Raw genomic sequence first — 19,062 nt, 5'->3', positions numbered from 1 at the left:
GAAGGAAGAGATTTGGGAGTCATCCTCACCAAAGCCGTGGGAGTGTGGGAATGAGCTCCCGGTGAGAAGAGGGGAAAGTGAGAGGAGAGGGAATTGCAAGCAGGAGAGGACTCAGCAAAAGGAAATCAGAAGGAGTGGTCAGAGATAGAGGAGGAAAATCAGGATAGAACTGTGGCAGTAAAGCCAAAGGTGGAACGCATTTCCCTCTAGACTGTTAAGATCGTTGTGGGCAGAGACTGTGTCTACCAACTCTTTAATATTATTATATTGTACTCTCCAAAAAGCTTAGGACAGTGTTCTGCACACAGTCAGCACTCAATAAATATGATTGATTGAAAAAAGAGTGATCACAACATCAAAGGCAAGAGGATAGAGTCCATTAGAGGGGGTCTTTGGTGACCTTGGAGAGTATGATCTCAGGGGAGTAAGCAGTGTTGCCCAGTGGATAGAGCAGGACCTAATCCCAGCTCCTCCACTTGTCTACTGTTTGACCTTGGACAAGTCCCTTCACTTCTCTGTGCCTCAGTTCCCGCATCTGTAAAATGGGGATTTAAACTGTGAGCCCCATGTGGGACATGAACTGTGTCCAACCCGGTTTGCTTGTATCTACTCCAGCACTTAGTACAAGGCCTGGCACATAGTAAGCGCTTTAACAAACATCATAAAAAAAATGAAAAAACCTAAAGGGGACACCAGATTGTAATGGATAAAAAAAAGTGGTGGCAGCAAAAACACCAGATACTTTTGTAAGACCTGCGAATACAGTCCACTCAGGTCTCTTGTAATACGGGGATTTCACTCTTCCAAAACCCCGCGTTAAAGAAAACTCCTGTTTATAAAACTCACCTGTTCAGGCACCACATGCAGAGGCACAAAAGCTATTTCTTCCTACACCACAGCATACTGCATCCAAAAAAACCCAGGTTTGCATTGGCGAACATACATTCCGTAATTTCCAAGTACTGTTACAGCCAAAATTTGTTCGAAGATGTGCTGTGGCAGAACAGAGCGTAGAGCAGTCACGATGTGGCTCCCTTCCCATCTCTTGAATCGGACTGCAAGATCATTTTGGCTGTGCCATGTTTTGGGCTGAAGGCACAGTGGAATTTAGATAGTGTACAGTTTTCTACTATACAAGGGTGTGGCAGCCATTGGGAAGAAATAAGATCATTCACTCCGAAATAAATGACGGTAAGCTCATTGTGGGCAGGGAATGTGTCTGTTTTATTGTTATAGTGTACTCTCCCAAGAGCTTAGTACAGTGCTCTGCACACAGTAAGCACTCAATGAATATGTCTAGACTGTGAGCCCGGTGTTGGGTAGGGACCGTCTCTCTATGTTGCCAACTTGTACTTCCCAAGCACTTAGTACAGTGCTCTGCATACAGTAAGCGCTCAATAAATACGATTGAACGAATGAATGACAGAGAAGAGCTGGGTGAGGGGAGGGGCAGGGGGAGGAAGGAAGAGAATGGGCATTACATTTTTACAACATTTAGGCTTCTGAATTATCTGGGGAAAGGGGATATAAAAAGCTGAGAGCAGAACAGGTCAGAGCAGTGATTTGAGGGGCTACTAGCATAGCAACCTGGGGCCAATAAGCTTAGATTAAAAAAATAAAAGAGACCAGTAGTCACTTTCTCAAAGGACTGTCAACACCTGACCCAACCTCATTAATAAGGAATTTTATGTCCAGTGATAACCTGTTGCAATGCTTGCTAGGAAGAGGCGATTAGGTCTAAAATTGAAGAATATATAGCGCTGCATAGATACCCAAGTGCACTGCGGTTTTGTTCTTCCTTCTTCCGAAGCATCGGACTTTGGCCACAGTGGGAGATGGATTAATGAACAGCTAGTCAGCAGACTAGACTGACTAATAATCTGATTGAGCGGGAAAAAATACCTAATCTCTTAAAAACCCCTGTGCCTGAGGCTAGAGCGGAGATCCAGCAGAACAATCGGAGAGGATGAGGGATACATCAAGTTAGCCTTGTGGAATGGAAAGAACGATGACAGAAAAATCCTAATCACTAGCGGGAGGCCTTAGGCGCCATTCGCCAATCTTGCGTGACAACGATGACGGTTTTAGAGTCGGGTCGCAAAACCAATCCGCGCTGCCATCGTGGCCGAAAGAAGACATTACTTTCGACGCTCATTCCTTCAGAGCATGGTAGTGGTGGATTATGACACTCTTGTCTTGTTTCACGCTCTGACTCCGTGGACACATCTCTCCCAGAACGCCCCACTCCCCACTGCAGTCATTCTGGTAGTGTTTCCTTAGAGTTTTCTTGGTAAAAAAAACCAGAAGTGGTTTACCATGGCCTTCTTCCGCACGGTCAACTTGAGTCTCCGCTCTCGACTCTCTCTCGTGCCACTGCTGCCCAGCGCAGGGGAGTTTCGACTTGTAGCTGATTGCCTTCCACTCGCTGGCCGCTGCCCAAGCTAGGAATGGCGTGGGTATTCATTCATTCATTCAATCGTATTTATTGAGCGCTTACTGTGTGCAGAGCACTGTACTAAGCGCTTGGGAAGCACAAGTTGGCAACATCTAGAGACAGTCCCTACCCAACAGTGGGCTCACAGTCTAGAAGGGGGAGACAGACAACAAAGCAAAACATGTGGTCAGGTGTCATCAGAATAAATAGAAATAAAGCTAGATGCACAGGATGGTATGGGATCAATTTTAAATATAAATCTTGAATGGATTTTGCCCTAGATTGTGAAACATAATGATCAAATTAGCCTAAAGAGAAGCTCTTTACCTTACTAAAGGTAGGGCATACAGTCTTTGTAATTCCTCATAGTTATAGAGCTGCTGGACAAAATTGCAACGTTGACTTCCAGGCATTAAATAGTGACAGAAAAGTGTAATATGTTAGGAAAACAAATAATCACCCCAATTATCATTTGGGTATTCATTCATTCATTCAATCATATTTATTGAGCGCTTACTATGTGCAGAGCACTGTACTAAGCGCTTGGGAAGCACAAGTTGGCAACATCTAGAGACGGTCCCTACCCAACAGTGGGCTCACACTCTAGAAGGGGGAGACAGACAACAGAACAAAACATGTGGTCAGGTGTCAAGTCATCAGAATAAATAGAATTAAAGCTAGATGCACAGGATGGTATAGGATCCATTTTAAATATAAATCTTGAAAGGATTTTGCCCTAGATTGGAAACATAATGATTAAATTAGCCTAAAGAGAAGCTCTTTACCTTACTAAAGGTAGGGCATACAGTCTTTGTAATTCCTCATAGTTATAGAGCTGCTGTACAAAATTGCAACGTTGACTTCCAGGCATTAAATAGTGACAGAAAAGTGTAATATGTTAGGAAAACAAATAATCACCCCAATTATCATTTGGGTATGCCACTGCTTGACTCTCCCTCCCGTAGCCGAGACTGGTAGAGTCCTGGAAACTCTCCAGGTGCGATCCTGTGGGGGGAATTGCAACTGTTCCTGAGCATAAAGTTTTCATTTTACTTGTACATATCTATTCCATTTATTTTATTTTGTTAGTATGTTTGGTTTTGTTCTCCGTCTACCCCTTTTAGACTGTGAGCCCACTGCTGGGTAGGGACTGTCTCTATATGTTACCAACTTGTACTTCCCAAGCGCTTAGTACAGTGCTCTGCACACAGTAAGCGCTCAATAAATACGATTGATGATGACGATGATAAAGGGTTCTCTTGCCTCGTGAGAAGCTAATGGAGTTTCGTCCCGATGCCCGGCAGAGCCCTGGAACAGGAATTAGGAGACCACCTACTCACAGAGGGACCCTGTTTTTATTTCATTTCTCTGTGTGTCTCCCTCCCCTTGAAAATGGGCATAATTAGTCATCCTTTTCATTTCAATTTCCTTGTATGAAAGGTGCAATATAAATGATGAGTGTAATTATTATTGTAAATGCCAGTGATGGTGATGATAATAATAATAATAATGATAATAATAATAAGTAGGCCCTACAGAATGGGCACAAGAATAAATAGGAGATACTGAAGCCGAGCACAATATAGTAATTATAATGGGAGAGCTGGGAAGCAGGCTGAATCCTCTCAGCTGCCAGGCGGGGATGTGAAAATCAGTTTAAAGCGGATGCTTAGCGCAGTCTTAACATGGCTACGGTAATTCTGGCTTCTGTATGCGTGGTAATCCTTGTATTAAATTGCTGCCTCTGCCCTCGAATCTATGCCTCACTCTGTCGGTGTGCGGAATGGAAAGGGCCAATCCAGGGGGAGTGAGAGGCGTTGAACAATTAGAAACAAGGTGCGATCAAAACAAAACAACACAAAAAAGGACCAAAACCTGAGAGAGGGAAAGCCTGAGAGAGAAGAAACAACCGGAAAGAAGTGAGGTAAAAAAAGAATGGATAGAAGACGAAGTAAATATTGCCTTTTATAGTGAACTTTGTGCGTTCACCCCTTCGACTGCAACACATATAACCGTGACAGCATTATCATTCATCCACACACATTATAGCCGTACTGAGGAATCCCATCACTCTCATTCTGGGGTCGAGAATTGGAGCTCCAACCAAAATCTTGATAAAAACGGTTCTTCGGACCCAGCCCGCGACGGCGGTACAACGGTCGATTTGGAGGGCCCTGACCGAGAAAAGCTCCGTGCCATTTACAAGCCGGCTCCAATTAGCGTGATTCCAACTTTAAAGTTGAGAGCAGGCCTTTCGAGCCTTCAGGTTTAATGATCGTGCCGGCAGCAGTATGCCACCCCGCTAGTGTGCCAGCCGTAACACATGGCACCGTTAATATCCTGGAACTCCACTGCCTCTCCCAGCAGAAGAATACGTAGAAATGCTGCCACGTCACTAGGCCCAAGTCGGCGGGAGCCGGCAGCTTCACAGAAGCTTATTTGATTCAAAGCCAGGAGCTCTGCCACCAAAACCTCTTGGTGCCGATCGTTAAGATCCCATTTCAGTGACTTGAATTGAGAAATGGGTTTGGACAGATTTATTTCGTCTCTGTGTGGGCCTCTACCCGTGTCTCTGGACTGAGGGTCCCGCTCGCTGCCGCTGTCTCTTAGTCCCCGCGTTCACGTTGCGTGCCTGTTTTTTCGGCTCTGAGTGTAACTCGGCCTCTTCCTTCTTCCCTCTCCCAAGCCCCAAGTTTGCCCCGGTGCTCAGCATGAAAAATTGGCAAAATGAATATAATAATAATAATGATGGCACTTATTAAGCGCTTACTCTCCCCCTCTCCCCCTCGTCCCCCTCTCCATCCCCCGTCTTACCTCCTTCCCTTCCCCACAGCACCTGTATATATGTATATATGGTTGTACATATTTATTACTCTATTTATTTATTTATTTTACTTGTACATTTCTATCCTACTTATTTTATTTTGTTGGTATGTTTGGTTCTGTTCTCTGTCTCCCCCTTTTAGACTGTGAGCCCACTGTTGGGTAGGGACTGTCTCTATGTGATGCCAATTTGTACTTCCCAAGCGCTTAGTACAGTGCTCTGCACATAGTAAGCGCTCAATAAATACGATTGATTGATTGATTGATTGATTACTATGTGCAAAGCACTGTTCTAAGCACTGGGGAGGTTACAAGGTCATCAGGTTGTCCCCGGGGGGGCTCACAGTTTTAATCCCTATTGATTGATTAATAACCTGCTCCCCTAGGGATTAAATAATAATAATAATAATAATTGGCATTTGCTAAGTGCTTACTATGTGCAAAGCACTGTTCTAAGCGCTGGGGAGGATACAGGGTGATCAGGTTGTCCCACGTGGGGCTCACAGTCTTAATCCTCATTTTACAGATGAGGTAACTGAGGCCCAGAGAAGTTAAGTGACTTGCCCAAGATCACACAACCCTCTAGGAACCCACCGGTACGGATCTCCTTTTGGCCAGACCAGTCAGGTTGCCCCAGATCTTTTGAACTTCTTCTCCCACTTTGTATTCACTTCTCACCAATCCTAGTTCTCTCTGAAAGCAACAATGGGCAGATTTAGCTCTGCCTGGCAGCCCACCAGAGGGGCCCCCATCTCACTCTCGCCACTGTTGATTAATCATTCGTTCAATCGTATTTATTGAACGCTTACTGTGTGCAGAGCACTAAGCGCTCCCCCTAGGCCCCACATGTGCCTTGTATTCTTTAAAACAGAAATGTATTCTTTAAAATGTATTCTAAATGTATTCTTTAAAACAGATATGTACAGTCGTCGCCATCCCTCCTGCCCCTGGGGTCCCGACCTCAGCCGTCCCCTTCCCCTCCCTGAGTTGTATTTACTAAACAGGGGTGGTAGACACATGATTCACGTGGAGCGAGGTGAAATCGAATGCCAGCTGGAGTCTAGTGCGACTGCATTATTCACCCTGCCCCGGCATCTGGTTCAAGTGCCCGCGGAGTGCGCTCCTGGGTCATCCTCACCGAGGTAGGTGAGGTTTGGTTCTGCCGCTTGGCCCAGTACGACCAGTTTGAGAGAAGCAGCGTGGCCCAGTGGAAGGAGCCCGGGCTTTGGAGTCAGAGGTCATGGGTTCAAATCCCAGCTCTGCCAGTTGTCAGCTGTGTGACTTCGGGCAAGTCACTTCACTTCTCCGGGCCTCAGTTCCCTCATCTGTAAAACGGGGATGAGGACTGTGAGCCCCACGAGCAACCTGATCACCTCCCCAGCGCTTAGAAAGTGCTTTGCACGTAGTAAGCGCTTAATACATGCCATTATTATTATTAGTATGATTATTTGGGCCTGATCTGGTGGAATGAGAAGTCGGTGGTGGTGACGCTGGGCGAACCCCCGCTGGGCTTTGGGGGCAGTTAGTGGAAAATCTGGCTCCGAGCCGGAGTGGCCTACTAGTCCTGTTTTCAGCTGGTCTGTCCCCAGCCCGGAATGGCTATGTCACTGGATGCCTTTCTGTCTGGTATTTTTATTTTTAGCCCCCAGTTTCCCTCTGCCTCAGCACCCGCTGTGGCCTGGAAGCAGAAGGACCCAAGAAGGGAATGCAGTGGCTCTGGAGGAGGGGGAGGTCGGAGATCCCCAGAGAAACACCCCAAACTTGGGCGGATTAAGCCCAGGTGTCCAATGTCGGCTGTCCCCGGCCACCGTGTTCCTTCAGCCCTCGGACCCCAAACTGTTCCGAATAATCGCTAAGGAAATTGGCGGTTAGACTAAGAGCCCTGATTGGAGCCCACATACCCTAAATGGGAAGAGTTTCTGGGGTAATCCTTCCCATCCCACGGGTGAGGCAGCCCTCAGTCTTAGGAGGAGAGGACCAGCATTGCCTAGTGGTTAGAGCCCAGGCTGGGAGTCAGAAGGACCTGGGTTCTAATCCCAGCTCCACCACTTCTCTGCTGTGTGACCTCGGGCGTATCACTTAACTTCTCTGTGCCTCAGTTACCACATCTGTAAAACCGGAATTAAGACTGTGAGGCCCAGGGGGGACAGGGACTATGTCCAACCTGACAACCTTGTATCTAATAATAATAATAATGATGGCATTTATTAAGCGCTTACTATGTGCAAAGCACTGTTCTAAGTGCTGGGGGGGATACAAGGTCATGAGGTTGTCCCACGTGGGGCTCACAGTCTTCATCCCCATTTTACAGATGAGGGAACTGAGGCCCAGAGAAGTGAAGTGACTTCCCCAAAGTCACACAGCTGACAAGCGGCGGAGCCGGGCTTTGAACCCATGACCTCTGACTCCAAAGCCCGGGCTCTTTTCCACTGAGCCACGCTGCTTCTCCTACCCCAGCGTTTAGTACAGTGCCTGACACACAGTGAGTGCTTAACAAATACCATTGAGAGAGAGAGAGAGAGTGAGTTATTTGTTTTCTAGAAAAAGATCTTTGGTGAGACATGACTTTCCTTTCTCCCTCTTATCACAGCTGCCCCCCGTGAGGATCAACCATCTATATTTTCATCTGAGAGCAGGCTCTTGGAGAAAAAATTCAGACACGCAAAGGCCATTTTCCTCTGAAGCTAGACATGCAACCCTCATACTCCTGAAGAGATTGTCATTTGCCACTCAGAAGGGAGAGTGAGTCAAATCCAGCATCCGAGCTGGACTAGGCGCTCTGAGGTCTGTGGAGTTCAGATTCTGGAGGAAAAGCCCGATACATCCGCATCCCTGTCCATCCCCCAGAGTCATAAACCCCTGCTCCCAGAACTTTCAAGATGCTAGGAGCCTCTTCACTTAATTCATTGCCCAATAATAATAATGATAATGAAAAGGGGGTATTTGTTAAACGCTTGCTGGGGGCTGAGCTCTGCAGTCAGTCAGTCAGTCAGTCAATCGTATTTATTGAGCGCTTACTGTGTGCAGAGCACTGTACTAAGCGCTTGGGAAGTACAAGTTGGCAACATCTCGAGACAGTCCCTACCCAACAGTGGGCTCACAGTCTAAAAGGGGGAGACAGAGAATGAAACCAAACATACTAACAAAATAAAATAAATAGAATAGATATGCACAAGTAAAATAAATAAATAGAGTAATAAATGTCATCATCACCATCAGTCGTTTTTATTGAGCGCTTACTGTGTGCAGAGCACCGTACTAAGCACTTGGGAAGTACAAGCTGGCAACATATAGAGACAGTCCCTACCCAACATCATCATCAAACGTATTTATTGATTAGGTACAATGAAATCTGATTTAGATTGTGAGCCCTATGTGGGACTGCGTCCAACCTGATAAACTTGTGCTTAATCAATTGTATTTATTGAGTGCTTACTATGTGCAGAGCACTGTACTAAGCGCTTGAAGTACAAATTGGCAACATACAGAGACAGTCCCTACCCAACTGTGGGCTCACAGTCTAAAAGGGGGAGACAGAGAACAAAACCAAACATACTAACAAAGTAAAATGAATAGAATAGATATGTACAAGTAAAATAAATAGAGTAATAAATATGTACAAACATCTATACAGGTGCTGTGGGGAAGGGAAGGAGGTAAGATGGGGGGGATGGAGAGGGGGACGAGGGGGAGAACAGTGTTTGAAGCATATAAGCCCTTAACAAATACCATTTAAAAAAATCAGAGCAGATACACGCTTTACCCCTCATCGGGGTCACAGTCTAAAGAGGAGCGAGAACGGGTATTAAGTGCCCATTTCATAGATGAGAAAACTGAGGCACAGGGCAGTTAAGTGACTTGTCCAAGGTTGCACAGAAAGCAAGTGGCGAGTGGTAGAGTACCCCCTCGACCTCCAACACTACACTCCCGTTTCTGGTAATAACCTGATCAACCCTGAGTAAGATCTTATTTTCTGGGCACGAACAACACACTGGGAAGCATTTGTCTTGTCAGTGTCATCGTTTCGGAAACATTTAGGAGGTGGAAGAGAATAAACTCCTTTTTGGACAGTTTTTGCTGTTGAAACTACTGAGCCAGGGAGCTAAGTTCTGCCCGAATGTAGGTGACGGTTTGGCACTTCCCCAGGTCAGAACTGCCTCCCTCTGGAATGGAGTAACGGGGTAATAATAGTTGTTGGGTTGACAGACAGGGTCCAGCTTTCAAAATTCTTCCTTGATAGGGTCTACTTGCTGGAGCGCCTTGCCAGTGCCAGATCCTAGGCCCTAAACTGGACGATTTCAACTCCCCACTGAACCGGTTTCAGATCTTAATATTGTTTGGGCTCCGAGCCACATTACAGGCCACTCTATTAACAAAAACGTGGACGCATCCGCCATTCAGATGCAAGAAATGCAAGCGTATGGTTGGAGAACAACATTACAAGGATGGGATAAGCTGCAAAAGGGGAGCAGTGACCCCTCCCCCAAATCTTCTCATCCCCTAATTATTCCTTCCATCAACTCCTTAGTTCAGTTACATTAAAGATGTACGCTAGAAAGGCGATCTCATAGTGGTGGCCAACATCTGGGTCCTATTACTTCTCTATGTTGTTGGTATTTCCCTTCCACCTTCCCCTCCCCGTTGTAATAGGTACATATTTATTACTCTATTTATTTTACTTGTACATATTTATTCTATTTATTTTGTTAATGTGTTTTGTTTTGTTGTCTGTCTCCCCCTTCTAGACTGTGAGCCCGCTGTTGGGTAGGGACCGTCTCTATATGTTGCCAACTTGTACTTCCCAAGCGCTTAGTACGGTGCTCTGCACACAGTAAGCGCTCAATAAATACGATTGAATGAAGGAATGAATGGACTGTGAGCCCACTGTTGGGTAGGGACCGTCTCTATATGTTGCCAACTTGTACTTCCCAAATGCTTAGTACAGTGCTCTGCACACAGTAAGCGCTCAATAAATACGATTGAATGAATGAATGAATGAATGAATAGACTGTGAGCCCACTGTTGGGTAGGGACCGCCTCTCTATGTTGCCAACTTGTACTTCCCAAGCGCTTAGTCCAGTGCTCTGCACACAGTAAGCGCTCAATAAATACGATTGAATGAATGAATGAATTGTGGTATTTGTTAAGTGCTTACTATGTACTAAGCACTGGGGCGGATACAAACAAAGCAGGTTGGGCACAGTCCCTGTCCCATGTGGGGCTCACAGTCTCGATCCCCATTTTACAGATGAGGTAACTGAGGCACAGGGAAGTAAAGTGACTTGCCCAGGGTCACACAGCAGACAAGCAACTTGGCTTAGTGGAAAGAGCATGGGCTTGGGAGTCAGAGGTCGGGGGTTCTAATCCCGGCCCCACCACTTGTCAGCCGTGTGACTTTGGGCAAGTCACTTCACTTCACTGTGCCTCAGTTGCCTCACCTGTGAAATGGGAATTAAGGCTGTGAGCCCCAAGTGGGACAACCTGATAACCTTGTATTTGTCCCAGCTCTTAGAACAGGGCTCAGCACATAGTAAGCACATAACAAATACCATTCATTCATTCAGTCGTATTTATTGAGCGCTTACTGTGTCATAAATACCATTGTTATTATTAAGTAATGGAGCCATGGGTCATTAGAACCCGTGACCTTCTGACTCTTTTAGACTGTGAGCCCACTGTTGGGTAGGGACCGTCTCTATATGTTGCCAACTTGGACTTCCCAAGCGCTTAGTGCAGTGCTCTGCACACAGTAAGCGCTCAATAAATACGATTGATTGATTGATTGATTGACCGACTCCCGGGCCTGTGCTGTATCCATTATGCCATGCTGCTTCTCTAATTAGTTAATAACCAGCAAGGGCCAGCTGGTCACGGTGGCCATTCCAACTAGAGAGGAAGGCGAGCGGCAGAGATTTTTCCGAGAGGCATCACATCTTCAGCTGTGCAAGTAGGACTCACCCATCGCCGCGGATTCCGGCCTCTGAAGTCCCAGATCAGGCAAGAGTGAATGGAAGTCGCGCCCAAGGTCTGCTTGAATGGGGCAAGGAGGTAAGTGACTAAGCATGGTGGTACTGTTTGGATGAGGCTAGCTCATATAACAATAAAAATAATAATGGCATTTATTAAGCGCTTACTACGTGCAAAGCACTTTTCTAAGCGCTGGGGAGGTTACAAGGTGATCAGCTTGCCCCTCGTGGGGCTCACAGTCTTAATCCCCATTTTACAGATGAGGGAACTGAGGCACAGAGAAGTGAAGTGACTTGCCCAAGGTCACACAGCTGACAATTGGCAGAGCCGGGATTTGAACCCACGACCTCTGACTCCAAAGCCCGTGCTCTTTCCTACTGAGCCACGCTGCTTCAAAATGTGTGGGCCCTTAAACCCAGAATTCCTTTTCTGGGAGCTGCATTTTCCCACTTTGTGGCCTTGTCGGAGTCAGTTAGTCCTTTCCCAGAGGCTTATTAGGCTGTGAGCTCATCCTCTAGACTTTAAGCTCCATGTTGACAGGGAATATGTCTACCCACTGTGTTACACTGTACTCTCCCAAGCACAGTGTTCTGCACACAGTCAGCGCTCAGTAAATACCGTTGATTGATTGATGTCCCAAGTGCAGAGCGGCAGCATTCTTAAGAAGCATCGAGCTTTCCTAAAGTACAGTGCAGCACAGGGAGTGCCTGGTGCCCGCTGCGTGTGCCCTGGCACTTCAATCACACGAAGCGGGTACCAAGCGTGCCATGTCGCTTACTTTCACTGTACACCTCTGAGCTGGGAGTGTGAAATAATGATAATGATAATAATAATAATAATAATGGCATTTATTGAGCGTTTACTATGTGCAAAGCAATCAATCAATCAATCAATCGTATTTATTGAGCACTTACTGTGTGCAGAGCACTGTACTAAGTGCTTGGGAAATCCAAGTTGGCAATATATAGAGACGGTCCCTACCCAAAAGTGGGCTCACAGTCTAGAAGGGGGAGACAGAGAACAAAACCAAACATACTAACAAAATAAAATAAATAGAATAGATATGTACAAATAATAGATATGTACAAATAAATAGATATGTACAAATAAATAGATATGTACAAATAATAATATTTGTAATAATAATAATAATAAATAATAATATAATATATAATAATAATAATAAATAATGGCATTTATTGAGCGCTTACTATGTGCGAAGCAATCAATCAATCAATCAATCAACTGTATTTATTGAGCGCTTACTGTGTGCAGAGCACTGTACTAAGCGCTTGGGAAGTCCAAGTTGGCAACATATAGAGACGGTCCCTACCCAAAAGTGGGCTCACAGTCTAGAAGGGGGAGACAGAGAACAAAACCAAACATATTAACAAAATAAAATAAATAGAATAGATATGTACAAGTTAAATAAATAAATAGAGTAATAAATATGTACAAACACACATACATATATACAGGTGCTGTGGGGAAGGGAAGGAGGTAAGGTGGGGGGGATGGAGAAGAGGAGGACGGGGAGGTTACAAGGTGATCAGGTTGTCCCACAGGGGGCTTACAGTCTTAATCCCCATTTTACAGATGAGGTAACTGAGGCACAGAGAAGTGAAGTGACTTGCCCAAAGTCACACAGCTGACAATTGGCAGAGCCGGGATTTGAACCCATGACCTCTGACGCCAAAACCCGGGCTCTTTCCACTGAGCCACGCTGCTTCTCCTAAATGCCCCCTGTGCCTGGTGGGCAATGCGACACCAGGAGCTTTATGCACCAGGTGCCCACTGTGCCACGTGTTGCAGAGAGGATGTTCTATGCCTTATGACTGATATGTCGCACGGCGCTTGGCGTGTCCTAGATGACCCGGGTTTTTGCATGATGTAGTGCCAAAAGATCATTATGCTCCGAGAATTCCACCTAACGGCATGGAAACACTAAGGCCCTTAAGCTTTCTTCTTCCCTTTGCTATGTTGTTAAGCCAGAAATATATTTTTCCCGCATAAACCGATGCCTCAATTATTGCCACCTGCTCAGGTCACTCTGGCCAATGACCACTGCTAACTAAGATAGACCCACCAAGGACAACTTTCATCTTCACACAGTAAGCGCTCAATAAATATGATTGATTGATTGATTGATTCATAAATCGTAGCCTCATTTATTTTTCCGGCGGAGTTTGACTCTAGCTCTTTGATTTCTTTTACGCTTGGATTTAATTCATGATTCAGAGTCCCATTAAATTATCCTTAGTGTGTAAGTTGAGGGGTTGTGCCGTGTTTAAAAGATCGGGCCGGTGATACAGATGTATCAGGATTATATTTCAATACAACGATTTGCCATCACTGCATGAAACATTTCAGTGGGTCTTGGGACTTTAGAAAGGATGTCGTCATCATCGTTTTCATCATCATCATCAATCGTATTTATTGAGCGCTTACTAGGTGCAGAGCACTGTACTAAGCGCTTGGGAAGTACAAATTGGCAACATATAGAGACAGTCCCTACCCAACAGTGGGCTCACAGTCTAAAAGGGGAGACAGAGAACAAAACCAAACATACTAACAAAATAAAATAAATAGAATAGATATGTACAAGTAAAATAAATAAATAGAGTCATAAATATGTACAAACATATATACACATATACAGGTGCTGTGGGGAAGGGAAGGAGGTAAGATGGGGGGAGTATTTCATCAGTAGTATTTATTGAATGCTTGTGAGGGTACAATACAACAGAGTTGTTATTGATTTAGGAGACATGTGTCCTGCCCACAATGAGCTTATCATTTATAGGGAAAGACATTACTATAAATAACTTATAAATAACTGACAGAATTGTTATTGACTTGGGAGGTGTGTGCCCTGCCCACAGTGAGCTTACCATCTATAGGGAAAGACATTACTATAAATAACTTATAATACATAATATATATTATAATACATAATTTATAGTATTAGAAACATTAAGTAACATTAAGTAACATTAAACATATAGTAAGACATTACTATAAATAACTTATAATATATATTATATAATTTATAGTAATGTCTTTCCCTATAGATGGTAAGCTCATTGTGGGCAGGGCACACGTCTCCCAAGTCGATAACAACTCTGTTGTATTTATAATATATAATTTATAGATACGTACGTAAGACTTGGATGTGACCAAATCACCATCTCTTTGTAGTGTAAGGGGGGAGTCACGTCAGAGCACATTTATCAAGAGTTTTGTTTCAGATTCACTTCAACCCTGAATTCTCACCCACAACATACTGATTATGTTTAAATACAGATTTTCTAGCCTTGCCAGATTATGGATTCCCGGGCAGGTGAGATGCTACTTTTGATGTTTTCTCTTAAGCCTGTGGTTGCAGGGCCAAATCTAACTTTGTTCACTCCTCAAACCACAGTGGGGTTTTAACTAGAGACTTGTATATTTTGCTCTTTGCCCGACTTGGTCCATGAGCACTGGTAGCAACATTGCGAGTTGGGTAGGACAATTATTCATTCGGTCGTATTTCTGAGCGCTTACTGTGTGCAGGGCAATGTACTAAGTGCTTGGAAAGTACAATTCAGCAATAGAGACTGTGAGCTTTTAGACTGTGAGCCCACTGTTGGGTAGGGACTGTCTCTATATGTTGCCAATTTGTACTTCCCAAGCGCTTAGTACAGTGCTCTGCACATAGTAAGCGCTCAATAAATACGATTGATGATGATAGAGACAATTCTAGCCCACCTCGGGCTTAGAGTTTAAGGCTGCCTGTGCATTAAATGAAAGGATGATGCTGTTGCCACCATCAGCGTGTCTGGGATAAGTGTTGGCTAAATTTGCACCGTGGCCCATCCCGGGACTGCCTTTTTTTTTTTGGAATGGTATTCGTTAAGTGCTTCCTATGTTCCAGGCACCGTACTAAGCGCGGGGGCAGATACGAGCTAATCAAATTGGACGCAGTTCACAGTTTCAGTCCTTATTTTACAGCTAGGGTAACTGAGGCATAAAGAATAATAATAATAATAATAATGGCATTTATTAAGCGCTTACTATGTGCAAGGCACTGTTCTAAGCGCTGGGGAGGTTACAAGGTGATCAAGTGGTCCCAAGGGGGCTCACAGTCTTAATCCCCATTTTACAGATGAGGGAACTGAGGCCCCAAGAAGTGAAGTGACTTGCCCAAAGTCACACAGCTGACAAGTGGCGGAGCCACATAAAGAAGTCAAGTGACTTGCCCAAGGTCATAAGCAGAGAAGTGACAGAGCCGGGTTTAGAACCCAGGTCCTTCTGACATCGAGGCCCATATGCCCTATCCACTTGGCCACGCCGCTTCCCTTTGCGATGTGATCTCTCGTGATGCGAGACAATTTTATAAAATCCCTGGGTCACGATGTAACGCGAGACAAAAATGCCACGCTTTAATTCCCTCCACCAACTTTCAACTTCCCACGAACGTTAAACATGAGCAGAATGTCTGAGCGCTAAACCCACTACTAAAAAATGGACGACCCAAATTAAGTGTATATAAATATCTCATTACAGTGGAAAAATAGCGGACTGAAACCCTGAGTGAATGCCATCTCGGCCTGATGACTTTAGATTAATGTGATTTAATGAGCGGGGAATGACAGGGTAATAGCCCCATTGAAGTTGGGTGGTCCAGCGTGGCTCAGTGGAGAGAGCCCGGGCTTTGGAGTCAGAGGTCACGGGTTCAAATCCCAGCTCTGCTAATTGCCGGCTGGGTGACTTTGGGCAAGTCACTTAACTTCTCTGTTAGTTACCTCATCTGTAAAATGGGGATTAAGACTGTGAGCCCCCCCGTGGGACAACCTGATCACCTTGTAACCTCCCCAGCGGTGCTTTGCACATAGTAAGCGCTTAATAAATGTCATTATTATTATTATTATTATAGCATCTCGGCACCTCATTAAGTGTGAACGAATGACACCTCCGCACGGTATCTCGTGGTGTGATTTTGGACGGGAATGACATCCCGGCCTACCGGTCGTTGATTAGGGAATGCCATTTTGGCAGGATGTAGTTGACTCGGCAGGCCACAGTACCACGCGGGAGGTAAAATCTCGTTGTTATCATCCTTACGTGGACACGACGACGAATCGCGTGGCTCAGTGGAAAGAGCACGGGCTTTGGAGTCAGAGGTCATGGGTTTGAATCCCGACTCTGCCACATGTCTGCCGTGTGACCTTGGGCAAGTCAGTTCACTTCACTGAGCCTCAGTGACCTCCTCTGTAAAATGGGGATTAAGACTGTGAGCCCCACGTGGGACAACCTGATCATCTTGTATCCCCTCCAGAGCTTAGAACAGTGCTCTGCACATAGTAAGCGCTTAACAAATGCCATCATTATTATTATTATTATGTGGAGGTGTTATATAGAAATCTAGGCGGGCGACAACAAGGGTGGGGATGCTCAGCGTCTCTGGGTCTAAGGGGTAATAATGATTCCTTGGTTCTGGTGGTGGGAAGTGAGAGGCTTCAGAGGCTTCAGAGAAGCAGAGTGACTCAGTGGAAAGAGCCCGGGCTTTGGAGTCAGAGGTCATGGGTTCAAATCCCGGCTCTGCCAATTGTCAGCTGTGTGACTTTGGGCAGTAATAATAATGATGATGGCATTTGTTCTGACAACATGACACCTGTCCGCTTGTTTTGTTTTGTTGTCTCCCCCTTCTAGATTTTTAGCCTGTTGGTGGGTAGGGACCGTCTCTATATGTTGCCAACTTGTACTTCCCAGGAGCTTAGTACAGTGCTCTGCACACAGTAAGTGCTCAATAAATACGATTGAATGAATGAATTTGTTAAGCGCTTACTATGTGCAGAGCACTGTTCTAAGCGAGTCACTTAACTTCTCTGCGCCTCAGTTACCTCATCTGTAAAATGGGAGTGAACACTGTGAGCCCCCTGTGGGACAACCTCATTCATTCATTCATTCATTCAACCGTATTTATTGAGCGCTTACTGTGTGCAGAGCACTGGACTAAGCGCTTGGGAAGTACAAGTTGGCAACATATAGAGACGGTCCCTACCCAACAGTGGGTTCACAGTCTAGAAGGGGGAGACAGACAACAAAACAAAACATATTAACAAAATAAAATAAATAGAATAAATATGTACAAGTAAAATAAATAAATAGAGTAATAAATCCGCACAAACATATATACATATATGCAGGTGCTGTGGGGAGGGGTAGGAGGTAAGGCGGGGGGGATGGAAAGGAAGGAGGGGGCTCAGTGTGGGAAGGCCTCCTGGAGGAGGTGAGCTCTCAGTAGGGCTTTGAAGGGAGGAAGAGAGCTAGCTTGGCGGATGTGGGGAGGGAGGGCATTCCGGGCCAGGGGGAGGACGTAAGCCCGGGGGTCGACGGCGGAACAGGCGAAAACGAGGCACGGTAATAATAATAATAATAATAATAATAATAATAATGATGGCATTTGTTAAGCGCTTACTATGTGCAAAGCACTGTTCTAAGTGCTGGGGGGGATAAAAGGTGATCAGGTTGTTCCACGTTGGGCTCACAGTCTTAATCCCCATTTTACAGATGAGGGAACTGAGGCTCAGAGAAGTGAAGTGATTTGCCCAAGGTCACACAGCAGACATGTGGCGCGGTATATGTACTTCCCAAGCGCTTAGTACAGCGCTGTACTGCACTGATGACAACCTCATCACCTTGTAACCTCCCCAGCGCTTAGAACAGTGCCTTAAACATAGCAAGCGCTTAATAAATGCCATCGTTATTATTCTTAGGGGAGGAAAGCATGGTCCCTGCTCAAATAGGCGCGGCCGCCCCGGCCTCCTTCATTCATTCAATCGTATTTATTGAGCGCTTACTGTGTGCAGAGCACTGTACTAAGCGCTTGGGAAGTCCAAGTGGGCAGCATAGAGAGACGGTCCCTACCCAACAGTGGGCTCACAGTCTTCGTGCTCGCTTCAGCAGCACATATACTAAAACTGGAATGATACAGAGAAGATTAGCATGGCCCCTGCGCAAGGATGACACGCAAATTCGTGAAGATTTCTATTTTTTTTTAAATGGCATTTATTAAGCGTTTACTATGTGCAACGCACTGTTCTAAGTGCTGGGGAGGTTACAAGGTGATCAGGTTGTCCACGTGCAGGGGGGGCTCCCAGTTTTCATCCCCATTTTCCAGATGAGGTCACTGAGGCCCAGAGGAGTGAAGGGACTTGCCCAAAGTCACCCAGCTGACAATTGGCGCTTACTATGTGCAAAGCACTGTTCTAAGCGCTGGGGAGGTTACAAGGTGATCAGGTTGTCCCACCGGGGTGGGCTCACAGTCTTCATCCCCATTATCCAGATGAGGTAACTGAGGCCCAGAGAAGTGACTTGCCCAAAGTCACCCAGCTGACAATTGGCGCTTACTATGCGCAATGCACTGTTCTAAGCGCTGGGGAGGTTACAAGGTGATCAGGTTGTCCCACGGTGGGGGGCTCCCAGTCTTCATCCCCATTTTCCAGATGAGGTAACTGAGGCCCAGAGAAGTGACTTGCCCAAAATCACCCAGCTGACAATTGGCGCTTACTATGAGCAATACACTGTTCTAAGCGCTGGGGAGGTTACAAGGTGATCAGGTTGTCCCACAGGGGGGCTCCCAGTCTTCATCCCCATTTTACAGATGAGGTAACTGAGGCACAAAGAAGTGACTTGCCTAAAGTCACCCAGCTGACAATTGGCGCTTACCACGAGCAATACACTGTTCTAAGCGCTGGGGAGGTTACAAGGTGATCAGGTTGTCGCACGGGGTGGGGGTGGGGGGTGCTCCCAGTCTTCATCCCCATTTTCCAGATGAGGTAACCGAGGCACAAAGA

General features: G+C 45.6%; 1 non-coding gene across 1 annotated transcript; it reads left to right on the top strand.

Moving 5' to 3' along the window:
* The first annotated feature begins 18,156 nt into the window (after nt 1-18,156).
* On the top strand, nt 18,157-18,263 carry LOC119930190. Its single transcript, XR_005451678.1, has one exon. It is a non-coding gene; the product is annotated as a U6 spliceosomal RNA (small nuclear RNA).
* The last annotated feature ends 799 nt before the right edge of the window (nt 18,264-19,062 follow it).

Source organism: Tachyglossus aculeatus, chromosome 6, assembly GCF_015852505.1.
Source record: "Tachyglossus aculeatus isolate mTacAcu1 chromosome 6, mTacAcu1.pri, whole genome shotgun sequence".
In the NCBI taxonomy this organism is placed as follows: Eukaryota; Metazoa; Chordata; class Mammalia; order Monotremata; family Tachyglossidae; genus Tachyglossus; species Tachyglossus aculeatus.
Note: the sequence above shows the minus strand (reverse complement) of the source record. Positions and strands in the feature narration are given on the sequence as shown.